The following is a 12,747-nucleotide window of genomic DNA, read 5'->3' as shown; positions in this document are numbered from 1 at the left end:
CGCGGTCTCTCGGCTCTGGAGTTGCTGCTGGGGGAAGAAAGGGGGAAAAAAGAAAGGAAGGCAAAAGGAATGAAAGAGGGGGAAAAGCAGGAGGCAGGATTTCAGGGCTGGTGGTTTTAAAAGCTTCTCTCAATGTGAATTTGAGTCCAAAGCGAGGCGATGCGTGTGTTTATATAGAGGCGGGAGGCTGCGCCGTGGGCGCCCCGCCAGCACCCCCCCACCCCCCACCCGCGCGCTCACAAAGCCGGAGGCGTGGTGAGAGGCCGGGCCCGCGGCCGGAGCTGGAGAGCGCAGCCCGGCCTCCCGCCCCGCCCTGGCCGCCCGCCGCCCGCAGCCCGCCCGGGACCCACTTGTAGCCGCCGCAGGATCAAACTCAGTTCACCTCTCGCCTCCTCTTCTTTCTCGCCGGCGTCTCGCTGAGCCCAGCGCCTACAGACGGACGAGATGAGACATACGCGCGCGCACCTACGCGCACACACATACACACACAACACACACACGCGCGCACACACACACCACACACACCTCCGCACACACACGGTGCGCACTCGCTTAGTGCCTGCTTGGCTTCTAGGCTCCTTCCCTTCCTCTTTTCCTCCTTCCCAGGTCAGCGGTCCCCTCCTCCAGCTCCGAGCCAGTCCCTCCTGGGCTGGAGCCCCGGCAGCGGAGGTCCTGGCCCGACTGCCCCCTTGACTGGCAGGCGCCCAAAGCCCTCGAAACTGTGCCTAGGGTCCCGAGCTTCCAACCCGCGGGATCCCGCTGGCTCTTGTCTCCAGGGACCCCTGAGTCACCAGTCCCAACCCCCTAAGCCAGATCCCCCATTCCTGATCCCTACATCCTCATACCTCCGATGCTAAGGTCCGCCCCCCAGCCATATGTCTCTTACCCTACGGAACCTGGAGGTTCCCCTGTCCCCGTCAGCGTCCCAGGCTGCTGACTCTGCAGCCCCTCCTCTCCGGCACATCGGGACCCCCCTCCCCTGCTTTTGTAGTCCCCCTCCACCGCCCGCAGCGTCGGGGAACCCCGATACTGGTCCGGCAAGTGTCCTGCGCGGGGACAAACGCGGCGGCCCCGGTACCCAGAGGCTAGAGAAGACGGGCACAAACGTTCATTGATACAAATGAGCAAATAAACATGCTGGGTGAGCATGGCCACCTTCTCAGCGCTGGCAGCAGAGGGCCCGGCGCGCGTGCCTGTGTACAGTGTGCTTGTGGCCCGGGGCCGCACCTGTGTGTTCGCGCGCGTGGCCTTGCCTCTGCCCGACGTCTGGGGAGCGACGTGGTATGTCTGTGGGTTTGTGTATTCTTTGTAGAGCCATGAGCGTGTCTGCGCATCCGTGCATCTGTCATCTGGCCTCTCCTCCTGCGAGCCTGTGTTAACATGGAGCTGCCTACAGCAACCCCGACATTGGTCTAGCTAATGCCTGCCTCTCTCTCCCGTGCATCCTGCTTCCCTCAGCCCCCCTTGGCTCTGGCGTTCACTCTCGCACTCCCGGAGCCAGAGTCGATATCCCATCTTTAGTTTAGAGTAGTGTGTGTGTCAACGATACTAGACTCCCTTTTTAACACCTTGCCTGCACCCAGTACGAGTTCTGCTTTAGAGTTCACGAGACGAGAATGTGTGTGAGCGTCTAAGGTGAGCGCAGATGTGTTGTCCCTCCCTGTGTGAGCGCTTCCGAGGCTGTCGTGGCAAGAGATCTAAACGCTGGTCTAGCTCCTAGCGCTGGGTCACCTCGGCTTCACTCTCTGCCCTGGAACCCCACCTGGTGGGCAGTTATAGTACTACAGATTCGGGGAAACAATTCCCTCTGCTCCCTTTCCGCACTGGCCCTTCCTAGTGGGAGATCAGCTCCAAAGGACCCGGTTGTAGGCTCCCAAAGCACCCCGCTCCTGTGTCAGTGCCCTCAGACTTCCACCCCAGGATGCTTGGGGCCGGACACTCACGAAGGCCCTGTCAGAATCACTGTGGTCCTGAAATAGGGAGCTAGGAAGCACCCTCGGAGCAGGGTGGTTTCACAAAACAGTCACATCTGAACAGGGCACGTCAAAGTGCCAGAGCCACCCCACACCCTATCTGACGATGAGGCTAACATAAAATGGGGTTGGGGGAGATTGTTGAGGTCTTGCCGGCTTGAAGAGCTCTAAGAATCTAGCCTGACCCCCAGACACAGCACTGGCCACAAGGTGGTGAAATGGGCAAGGTAACCCAGGAAAACTCACCTGTGGAAATCTCCATCTCCTAAAGGACAGACACGCACACAGCTTTATAGAGATGCAGATAGATGCACAGGCTGATACTGAGCACACACACACACACACACACACACACACACACACACACACAAAGGATCATTGTCACAGTCATGAAACACCCACCTTCCAGCCACCAACCCAAGAGACCACAGGAGGTGTCTGCCGCGTGGAGATCACAGCCCCAGCAGTCCCCCAACATGCCAATTGCCTTCCTCCCATCCCTTTACTCCTGGGTGGGGGTGGCTTTTGTGCCCTTTTGTCCTCTGCTGCTCTGCCTCTTTTCCTGTTCGGGTATAGAGGAGGGGTTGGGAGGATCGTGGAGGAGAAATTCTGAGTCCTTACACCCTGTGCCAAGTGGGATCCTGGGGAAAGTCTGCAGGGATGGCACAGCCCCACAGCAATGGTCGCTGGATTTCCTAATTAGAACCGCCTCTCTGCTCAAATCTCAAAAAGTTACTTTGGAAAGATGAAAAGGAGAGCATGGTACTCCACTCTAAGACTTCCTGGAGGTGCTATGGAGAGTGAGGGTGCTGAGACCATGGACAGGCTTGTGAAGAGGGTGGCTAGGACAGAGAAAGCTCGCAAACTGTCTTTGCCAGTCAAATTCCATCAGATGACTTTCTTCCATTAACCTCAGATAGACTTCTGACTCTGATCCCAGACAGAGCCCTGCTCCAAACCTCAGTCTAGCCTGTAACCCTGACCTAAAACAGACTCCTGAGTCTAATCCCAGAATGATCCTTAATCCTGGTCAAAGACTGACCCTGTCTCAAAGTCCAGACTGAATCCCAGTACTACCAAGTATCACTTTGGCTACAAAAGTATGACCGGCCTCTTGTAGACTGCCCCAAAGCTGGGGCACAGCTCAACCCCTGAGGTGCTGGGAGCACAAGTGTGTTCTAGGAGGGAATATTTGCCTCATTCTAGCCTTGGGATGATAAGCCTGTTGCCTAGTGGTCATCGCTCTCCCTCCGTGCTGGTTGTAGAGACTCCCAGACTGCTACCCCCCACCACACACACACACACACACACACACACACACACACACACACACAGACAAACAACTCTTTCCCATGGGCCCAGGGCATACCCCCAGGCTTCAGCTATTACCTGCAGTGCTGCAGTTCAGGGCCTGCTTCACATGACCCTGTAGCCTTTCTGGCACTTTGAAATCAGTCAGAGCAGCCTGGGACATGAGCAAGGAGATGCTGGTTCAAGTGAAGCTCTGCCTGGTGACATTTGCAGTCTTTGGCAGAAAGGGCCTGGGAAATACAGAAGGTAGGCCTCAGGCACTCAGAATATGCAGGCAATGGGCAAGCACAGCCTCTGCACCCACTTCCCTAGCTCAGAAAACACTGCATACAGGGGCAGGTCTGCCTAAAGTCCTGCTGCTCACAAAGACACAAAGCTGCACAGTGGTGCTGTCTGCCCTGGACTTGCTACACCAAAGGGAATGAAGGTATTACCCCTTACAGGTCCCTTACATGCGTGCAGCCTTGTGTAGCCAGTAATTCTCTTCCACAGCTATTATTTTATTTCAGTGAGATAAAATAGTGAGATAATACCATTTTTAGATATTAGATTTACGTGTTACATTTTGCATCAATGAGAAAACGGGAGGGCCAGAGTCCCCCAATGCCCACCCCTGCCACACACACACACACACACACACACACACACACACACACACACACACATTGTATTGTCTTGTTTCCCCTCCCACCACACGAGCACTCATCTCCAGGAGCCATGAGATCCTGTCCATACGGCAGCTTTCTCTTTGTTTAATGTCCATGCTTCTGACAACTAAAGCCGACAACAGAAGGAGCTGTCAATTTTACACTCAATTTTGTATAGTTTTGGCCTTGAATTTTTTCAATTGATGCTAATTTGCTTTTTTTCCCCTAAAATCATTTCTAATTCCTCCACCCGGAGCCAAACAGAAAGGGGGAAAAAGTCCAGGATCAAGACGACCACTTGGCCCTACTGGCCAGGGAGTCCAGAGAGCAAAGAGACCAGGAGGCAGTGAGCAGGAGGCAGGGCTGTGTGTTCAGGGACCAGCAGAGTTTGCTAAAGCCCTCCCAGCCTCTGGCCTGCACCTCAGGCCGTCTAGCCTGAGGGACAAAGCCCAGGATTTCGCCTCAGGGAGCTCTTTGCTCTTAGTCCTGTCCTGCCTTACTGGCATGAAGGAGTCCTTGGAAAACTCAGCTCTCAGCTCCTTCTCATTCTTCCCAGGGCCTCGGGCTGGCTCCCTTCTGTTCTAAGTCTTCTTGGTACGCTGCCTGACAGTGGCGGGGCCCTTTGCCTGCAAGATCCCAAGTCCCGTGGGGAAACGACATTTCTGAGGAGCTATGGAGGAGAGGGACCTGGGGCGGCAGGTCCTGCCCAGACCCTTCTCCAGAGCCAGAGCAGAAACTGTGACTCCGGTGGGTCAGGGATTTCGCTTTCCCCTGGAACCCAGCTTGTGGCCCCAGATATTCATCCCGAGGTCCAGGTGCCTACCCTTCTCCCACTTTGTGCCCTCCCTCCAGAGCTGGCGCCGCAAGATCGGCAGCCCCCATCCAGTGCCCAGTCCTCAAGGGCAGCTTAGAGGGCGCTCCCTGCCTGTGCCCTGGCTGTTCTGACAGGGGCTGGGATCCCCGCTGTCCCGGCTGGGCAGGGATAGGGGTGTATGGTGGCACTCAACCCACCTCAGCTTGGAAATCACTGCGGTACCAGGAATTCTGCCTTTAGGGGATAAACTCTCCTCCTCCCCCGACCCCTTGCAGCTTCGGGGACTCTGAGGCTGTGTAGAAAATTCATTGACCCCCGAAAACCACCACCTGCCAGAAACCCACCCAGCCCACCCGCGCCTTGGAGAGGCCATCCTGCTGTTTCAGTGCTGCTGAAACAGAGCTGGGTTCTGGGTTCCGTCTGTTTCCTAAAGGCTGCCTTCTTCTCCTTCTTTGTTCGTTAGTGCCACTTGCTCCCACCCCACCCCCAGGTATCTTCAGATTTTGATTTCGTTTTGTTTTATAGATAACAACCACTAACCAGGCATCTCTACCTGGCAGAGCTAGATGCAGGCACAGCCTGGCCCCTCACTCCCAGCCCCTCAGAGAGGAACAGCAAGGAGGGAGCCCCTCACCCACTCCTCTGCAGCCTTCTACGAAGGGGGTGGCCTTTGGGAAAGAACTTTGCTTCTTTCTCCTTTGCCTGAATATGAAACAAACCTCACGTTATACCTCATCTCAGAAATCTCAGCTTCAGAGACTTGCCTCAGAAGGAATTTTCAAAAAGAAGTGGAAATACCCCCATCGTCCCCTGTCAAAGCCCCAAACTCAGTCCTTTTCCTCCCACCCCACACCCAACCCCAGCGAAAGCAATCCAAAAAAGCACTTGCCAATGGAGAGGACGGGTAGGTGCGAAGAACGCAGCTGACAGCTGTGTCCAAATCAGCACTGCCTGGAAAAGAGTAGCCTGCTCAGTGGCAATGGGACACCGGCAGTGCCCCAAGCTGGCTGTGGCTGGCAGCGACACTGCCGCAGCGATGGCGTTCCCTCAGGCCCGGGGAGCCAAGAGCCCTTTATAGCCTGAACCCTGCCCTGGCACCGCCCACTGGGCGGTTGCAACGAGGGCCTGCAACTAGGGGAGTCTCTAGGAGCTGGGAGGGCATTCGTCCCAGGACCCCAGGGCCAGGGCCCCACACACAAGAATCTGGGATTCAACCTCCTCCCACCAAGGCAACTGTATGTCCTGGTATGTGTACGAGACTCTGTGTGTGTGTGTGTGTGTGTGTGTGTGTGTGTATGTGAGTGGGCATGCGCTCGTGCTTAAACGTCCATTCAAAGACCTCAGATCTCATTCCCTCATCTTCTTTCTCTGGCAGTAACAGTTTTTGAAAGAATGGGGAGAGCAGTGTGTTTCTGCTCAGTTTATCAAATTACACTCAGTGACAAAGGACTGAAGTGCATTTTCTTGAAGGCTTGACAATTGGGATCCAGGAAGAAAAAAGAGGCATGACAGAGAACCCAGAGCTTTTGTCGAAGGTAAAACACGGATATGAAAAGAGGGGGGTGTGGTTGGGTGGCTTTCAGTGAATTTGTCTTCATGTTGCTTGGTGTTAAAAACTGCTTCCCCCCACCCTCCACCCAAGCTACAAGCATCTCACAGATCCCAGAAATTGCAAGATTGTTGATTTTTAAAAGGAACACTGTTCATTTTGGCACAGGCTGAATCAGACAAGCTGGGGCACAGCCTCCTCCCGCAGAGCCCCCAGGTTCTCTTTCCAGCCTCCCATGCCAGGGAAGCCTCCTCTGAGAGGTCACTTACCAAGGTCCAGTGCTCTCCATACTGCTCGCTTCAGCCTGTCCAGCCAGCTTCTCCTTAGGGGTACAATTGGAACAGGAATGGAGTGGGCTTCTCCCTGCCATTCAAAGTTCTGTCCTGCACCTGAACTCCGAGGGTTGCTAGATGGAGAAGGATGGACTCTGGGGGCAGGTTTGGCCTGGAAGCAGAGTACAAGGGGGCCCTGGACTGTTTGTCTAAAAGGTTCGCATTCTTTGGGAGCAGAAGGGAAGCCAACAACCTAAGTGACCAGCCTCAGGTGCAGAAGGCTAAGAGGAAAAATATCCCCTTATCTAGAGCTTGGAGACGATACCTGAAGCAAGCCCACCCTGCCTGCTGTTCCCAGCTGGCTTTTGTTCATAAGCCCATCACAGGCAGACCAGCCGACTAACCAGGAGCCTCGCCCAGAGACCTCAGAGAGCAGAGTCAACCTAAGAATCTAGTTGGCAGAGCTCTCCATTCCCAAGTCCAAAACGCTACCAAATCACTTCCTCTCGCCTGAGGCCGAGACTCCTGCCCACTGCCTCTCAGGAGATGGAGAGGCAGAGCAGAGAGGCTGGGTGGTGGCCCGCCTGAACATCTACCTTTCTTCTCATGCCTACAGCCCAGCTGCAAGCTCACAGGGGCCCTGCTGCTGGAGCTTTAGCTAGTTTCTTCTCCAGACACTGGTGTGGCTGGAGCATAAGAGAACAATTCCCGGTGAGACTCCCACTCCCTGTCTCCATTGTTCTGACAGCCAAGGTTATTCTGGCACACGCCTGTGAAGATTTCACCTGGTCCCCACTGCCTGGGCCTGACCACTCTGCCCCAAGAAGTTCTTGGGACAACTGTTGCCTCTCTAGCACATTCTGTCCATCAACATCCCCACCAAAGCTCTATGCTTTCTGTCAAACCCAGCTTCAATACAAGCTCCCTGGTGCCCCACCCCCAGCAACCAGATGGCAGCTCTGATATCCTTTCTGTATGGAAAATCCGGAGCACCTCTGAGTCTCTCTTCTAATTTTCCCTCCATTGGTTTCATTCTTTCCTCACTATCCTGCTATTCCAAATTTTTTTTTTATTATACTTTAGGTTTTAGGGTACATGTGCACAATGTGCACAAATTTATTAATTCTTTATGCTTCCAAACGGGCAGAGTGGCTTAGTAGCTAAGAACAAGGGCTCTGGAGTCAGTTAGAAGTGGGCTTAAAATCTGCTCTGCCACTTACTAGCTGGAGCAATATACTTTACCTATCTAGGCCTCAGGTGCTTCCCCAGTGTGGAGAATGGGTTAGAACAGAGTGAGAGTTGAGGCAGGGAGACCAGTTAGGAGACTATGGTGATAACTCAGGTAATAACAGTAAAAGTGATAATAATAACAAAGTAATAAAAACTAACACTTATTGAGCACCTTCCTACCTGCCGGGCACTTTAAAAAGCACTTCACTTATTTCAGCTGGCCCTCACAGGAACCCCAGGAGGTGGATAGGTAGATACTATTATCCTTGCTTTACAGAGGAAGACTCTGAGATACTAAGTGGTTCAGTAGCTTGCCCAGGTTCATCCATCTGTACTTTTGAGGTTAAATTTAATCTCGTCTAAAATTCAAATCCAGGGAATGTGGATTAGAATCTGAGCTGTTAGCTGGCATACGAAAGACTAAATGAAGATAGTAGCAGTGATGATAAAGAGAAGTGTACAGATTTTAGAAATATTCAGAGTTAGAATTAAAAAGTGGACAGATATGGCAACTGATTAGGGGGTGGGGCAGGTGGTAGGGAGCGAGGCTAGGATTACAGGCTGGGGAACTGGGTGTGTGGTGATGATATGTACTGAGGTGGGGAACTCGGGAGAAAGAGAAGACTTGGGGAGCAAGATGTTGAGTTTGGTTTGGGACAGAGTAGGCTCCAGGTGGTGAAGGGATATGCCAATGGAACAGTCTGCTGGCTGTTGGACATAGAGGTCTGGAGTGCAGAAGACAGATCTGGGCAGGAGAGAGACTGGACATCATCTGCATTCACATGCTAATGGGGGATACAGGAGTAGAGAAGCCTACACTGAGAGGAGAGAGCCCCAGAAACACCAGCATTGAAGATACAAAGAGAGGAAGGGAGTCTGGGAAACAGCAACCTCTTTCCTTTGCCCACACATCCTGTTTAGCCTCACTTGAAAGTGATTATTTCTTTTGTTTGTTTCCCCTTAGTACTTATTTATTTATTTATTGAGACAGTCTTGCTCTGTCGCCCAGGCTGGGGTGCAGTGATGCGATCTTGGCTCACTGCAACCTCCGCCTTCCGGGCTCAAACGATTCTCCTGCCTCAGCCTCCTGAGTGGCTGGGACTACAGGCATGTGCCACCGTTCCCAGCTAATTTTCATATTTTTAGTAGATACAGGGTTTTGCCATCTTGGTCAGGCTGGTCTCAAACTCCTGACCTCAAGTGATCCACCTGCCTTGGCCTCCCAAAGTGCTGAGATTACAGGCGTAAGCCATCATGCCCAGCTTTTTCCCCTTAATATTTAGAATCTCAGGGTTGTCAAGGGACTCAGAAGCTGGCAATTTCAGCCTCCACCTGAAATTTGCATTTAGAGGCTAGTGAGGACAGAAGGGCAGGTGAAAGGTGAGGGAGAGGGAGGAGGATGGAGGTGCTTGGGGAAGGTCTCCACATAATAATGCTAGTTATTAAAGCACCAGCTCAGATAGCCCTGGGCTAGGTATAGCCTCTGACGGGGATGAGGCATTGCTCTGAGCAACTGTGGGGAAGCTCCCTGGCAAGACCACCAAATGGAGACCAAAGGAGTGGGGGAAAGCTGGCAAAGCTTCCTCTGCTGGGTGGATGCACACATTTTTGCTCTCACAGATGCTCCTGCCCCTGCTCCCAGAAATCCACATGGTCTCTGCCCAGGACACATGCCCAGCCCCTCCCCGTTCTCCATGAGTTGGTTCAGGGGCTGAGCTTCATGGCTCTGAGACTCTTGCCTGGCAGGAGGAGGGCTATCCACCACTCTCAGGACCTTCCTACCCAGAGAAGCTTGGCTGCTATGTGAGGGACCCCACGCTGGAGCACATGTGGAGAGGAAAAAGGAAGTCATGCTAGGATGGATGTGGGCATGGGGTGGGTGGAGCAGCCTTCTCAGAAGTCCACACCAATAGGAAAAGACCCTGCGTGGCCTTCTGTCTGGCCCCCAGATGTGGGATGTGGGCTTCCCCCTCTGCTTAGCCTCTGAGCTCTCCCCACCAGGACCCAATTCCCATGGGGCCATGGTCAGTCTGGGGGAGGCAAGCTTGACTATTATGGTGGAAGGGCAGCCCCAGGCTTAGAGCCCTCATCAACTGATCCCTGCGGCCCTGTTACAAGGCTTTCTCCCACCCTTCCTGTCCCTGTTTCTGCGTCTGCCTGATCGCTCTCCACCCCCACCCCAGGGCAGCCGCAGCACTAGTTATAGAGCAACTGTGGAGAGGGGGGACATTTGGGCCAGAGGCTCCTCCCAGCCCACCATATAACTAAGCAACTCAACTCAGGCCAAGGACCAGAGGAGTGAGCAGAGCTCATTCAACAGTGGAATGTGGAGTTGAATGGACCTAGTTCTGTCACTTACCAGTTGTACAGTCTTGGCCAAGTCACTTCACCTCTCTGAGGCGCAATTTTCTTATAAAACTGGAGAGAATAAGTCTTGCCTTACTGGACAAGTGATAGTTGTGAGGGTCATGCACAAAGATAATGCATGCCAAGCACTTGGCAGGGTGTCAGGCACACAGCCAGTACAGATTCATGGCAAAGCCAAGGAAGCTGAAGCTTTAGGGACCCTCATATGTACAGGCTCCTTTCAAAGCCCTAGAATAATAATTTTACGTTATTTTCTTAAGGAAGTTTCCTCAAATCATACAAGCCTCAGGCTCCACAAATCCAGGGACCTGAAAGGTAGTTGTTGCCCCTCTTGTCCCACCCCATTCTCAATCCACTCAACGTGTTCCCCATCCACTGAGGGAGAAGAGTCGCCCAGGCTGGCCAGGGAGAGTTAAAACGAGCCCAGAGCAAGGCCTCAGTCCAGATGGAAAGCTGGGGTGAAGTCACCCTTCCGTGTGAAGGTTGTCCTAGGCCTGGTCCCATTCCTAAACTGAGCTTGGTGCCTACTCGTCCCCACACTCTTTGCAGCAGTCAACCCAACCCAGAAACCCACTGAAGACATGCTCTGGAACTCTCCAAAGTTGTGGTCAACTCTGGGCACTGTGTCCCGATCCTGGCGAGGCTTTGCTCTGAAAATTATGACCTCTTAGAGGAGCCAGTTCTAGGGCTGTGCTAGGCAACGCGGGGGCTCAAGAATGGACCTTAAGGAAAACAAAGGCAACTTGGCTGCTTTCTCGATTAGCACCCATTCCCTAAGGAGCCTTGGAGGGAGTGGAGACACAGGGCTCCCTCCTCAGTGTCTGAGAGATGGATGGGGCTGATTTTTTCCACGATTCCTCCCCATAAATCTGATTTGGCCCCTCATCTGTCTAGGCCAGTCTCCATGGAGGTGTGTGGTAGTGATGAATGGGCTGCCTGACTAATATGACTGTGGTGGCAGGGACTGGGGAGGGGCTCTGCCCTGATGGATGGTCCTCATGAGGGCATATTGCATTAGACACCCATAATGCAATCAGCAGGGCCATTACGATACCAATTTGTTGCTCCTCCTCACCAAGGTGGGGCAGTGGATCTGGAAGATTAAGGAGGATGTCAGGACTTTGGAGACACTTGGGGGGATTTCGAGAGGGGGCAAGATTTCCCTGTTGGGGGCTATTACTAGGGGAATAATATGGAGCTAAAGAAAGTGTAAGCTGAAAAGGGAAAACAAGGGAAGTGAGGCCCAGAGAGGTGTGACCTGTCTAAGGTCACTTCTGGAACCAGAAGGAAGAATTGGAATTAGAACTTGAGTCTTCTGCTTTCTGTGCCAAGGTAGCCAGGGATGGAGGAGGGAATGGGTTAGGAGGGGAGCGACAACCTCACTCTGGCCTCACTGCTGCTGGAGGCCTTCCCACCCCTCAAGAGGTTTACTGAGATGGATGACACCAATGACTGCTTCTCTTCCAAAAGAAGGTAGTCCACTGTGGGTCCCTGTGGAGGGCACCCCACCGAGGGCACCATTCAGAGTACCCACCACTGTGCTGCCCCTCCTACCGACACTCGTTCTGATCTCTGTATTTTTCTCCTGTAATTTTAAAGTAGGTGTCTAAACATTACACCGTCCAAGTCTTTCCTTATCTTTTTTTAAAACAAAATGTTCTTTCCCGCTTAAAAGCTGTTAGCAGCTGCCTGTTGCCGTCAGGATTGGGGGCCATCACCCAGGCTGCACTCTGACCGCAGCCTCTGTCCCAGCCTCAGCTCTGGGCTCCCTTGGCCTCACCCAGCTTCTTCTGTGAAGAAAGCACACCATGCAGTTTATACTCCTAGGGCCTTCATTTAGACTGAATGGGTAGGAAGCCGATCATCATACTACTCAGTTGAACATTTCAGCCAGTGCAGGCTTTACTCTAGTTTCCTTTTCCTCTTCAGTTGCCAGCCCCACTCTTGATCCTCAGCTTCTGCCCCCAGATACACACTCCATTGTGTTGATGTATGGCCCTGGTGGTGCATATGTATCCTTAAAAACAGTGCTGTCTTATATACGGATGCATTTTTAATTTTCATCAATGATCTTGCACTATAGAGCTCTCTTGTTTGGATTTTTAAAGACATTTAACACTGTTTTGAGATTTATTCATGTTGCCTTATGTACTTCTAGTTTATTACTTCTGACTGCTGCAAAATATTCCCAAATATGAGTGACAGACACCTAGATTGCCTCCAACTGCTTATTTCTACAGTGGCAGTGAATTCATTTTCTCCACATGTTTAACCAGGAGGGAACTTACCAGGTCCTTGGGGATGTGTGTACAAGTTCTGCTGGGTGACTCTCCAGAGAGGCTCCTCTAGCCCAACTCTTCAGCAGCGCACAAAGGTGCCGCCTCCTTCATCCTCAACTTGCATGATTCCACTGTCTGATTTGTCAGTCTGACAGGTGTAAAGTGCCCTAAGCCTTTACACATAGCAGTTACCGCTGCTCTGAACCTCTTTCCTTTTAATATCATTCTGCTTTAAACATCCTCCTTTCACTGCCTGGTAAACTCCTGCTTATCTTTCAAAATCCAAATCTAGTATCATATTCTTT

The sequence above is a fragment of the Hylobates moloch genome, unplaced genomic scaffold, assembly GCF_009828535.3.
Source record: "Hylobates moloch isolate HMO894 unplaced genomic scaffold, HMol_V3 SCAFFOLD_15, whole genome shotgun sequence".
Classification (NCBI taxonomy): Eukaryota; Metazoa; Chordata; class Mammalia; order Primates; family Hylobatidae; genus Hylobates; species Hylobates moloch.
Note: the sequence above shows the minus strand (reverse complement) of the source record.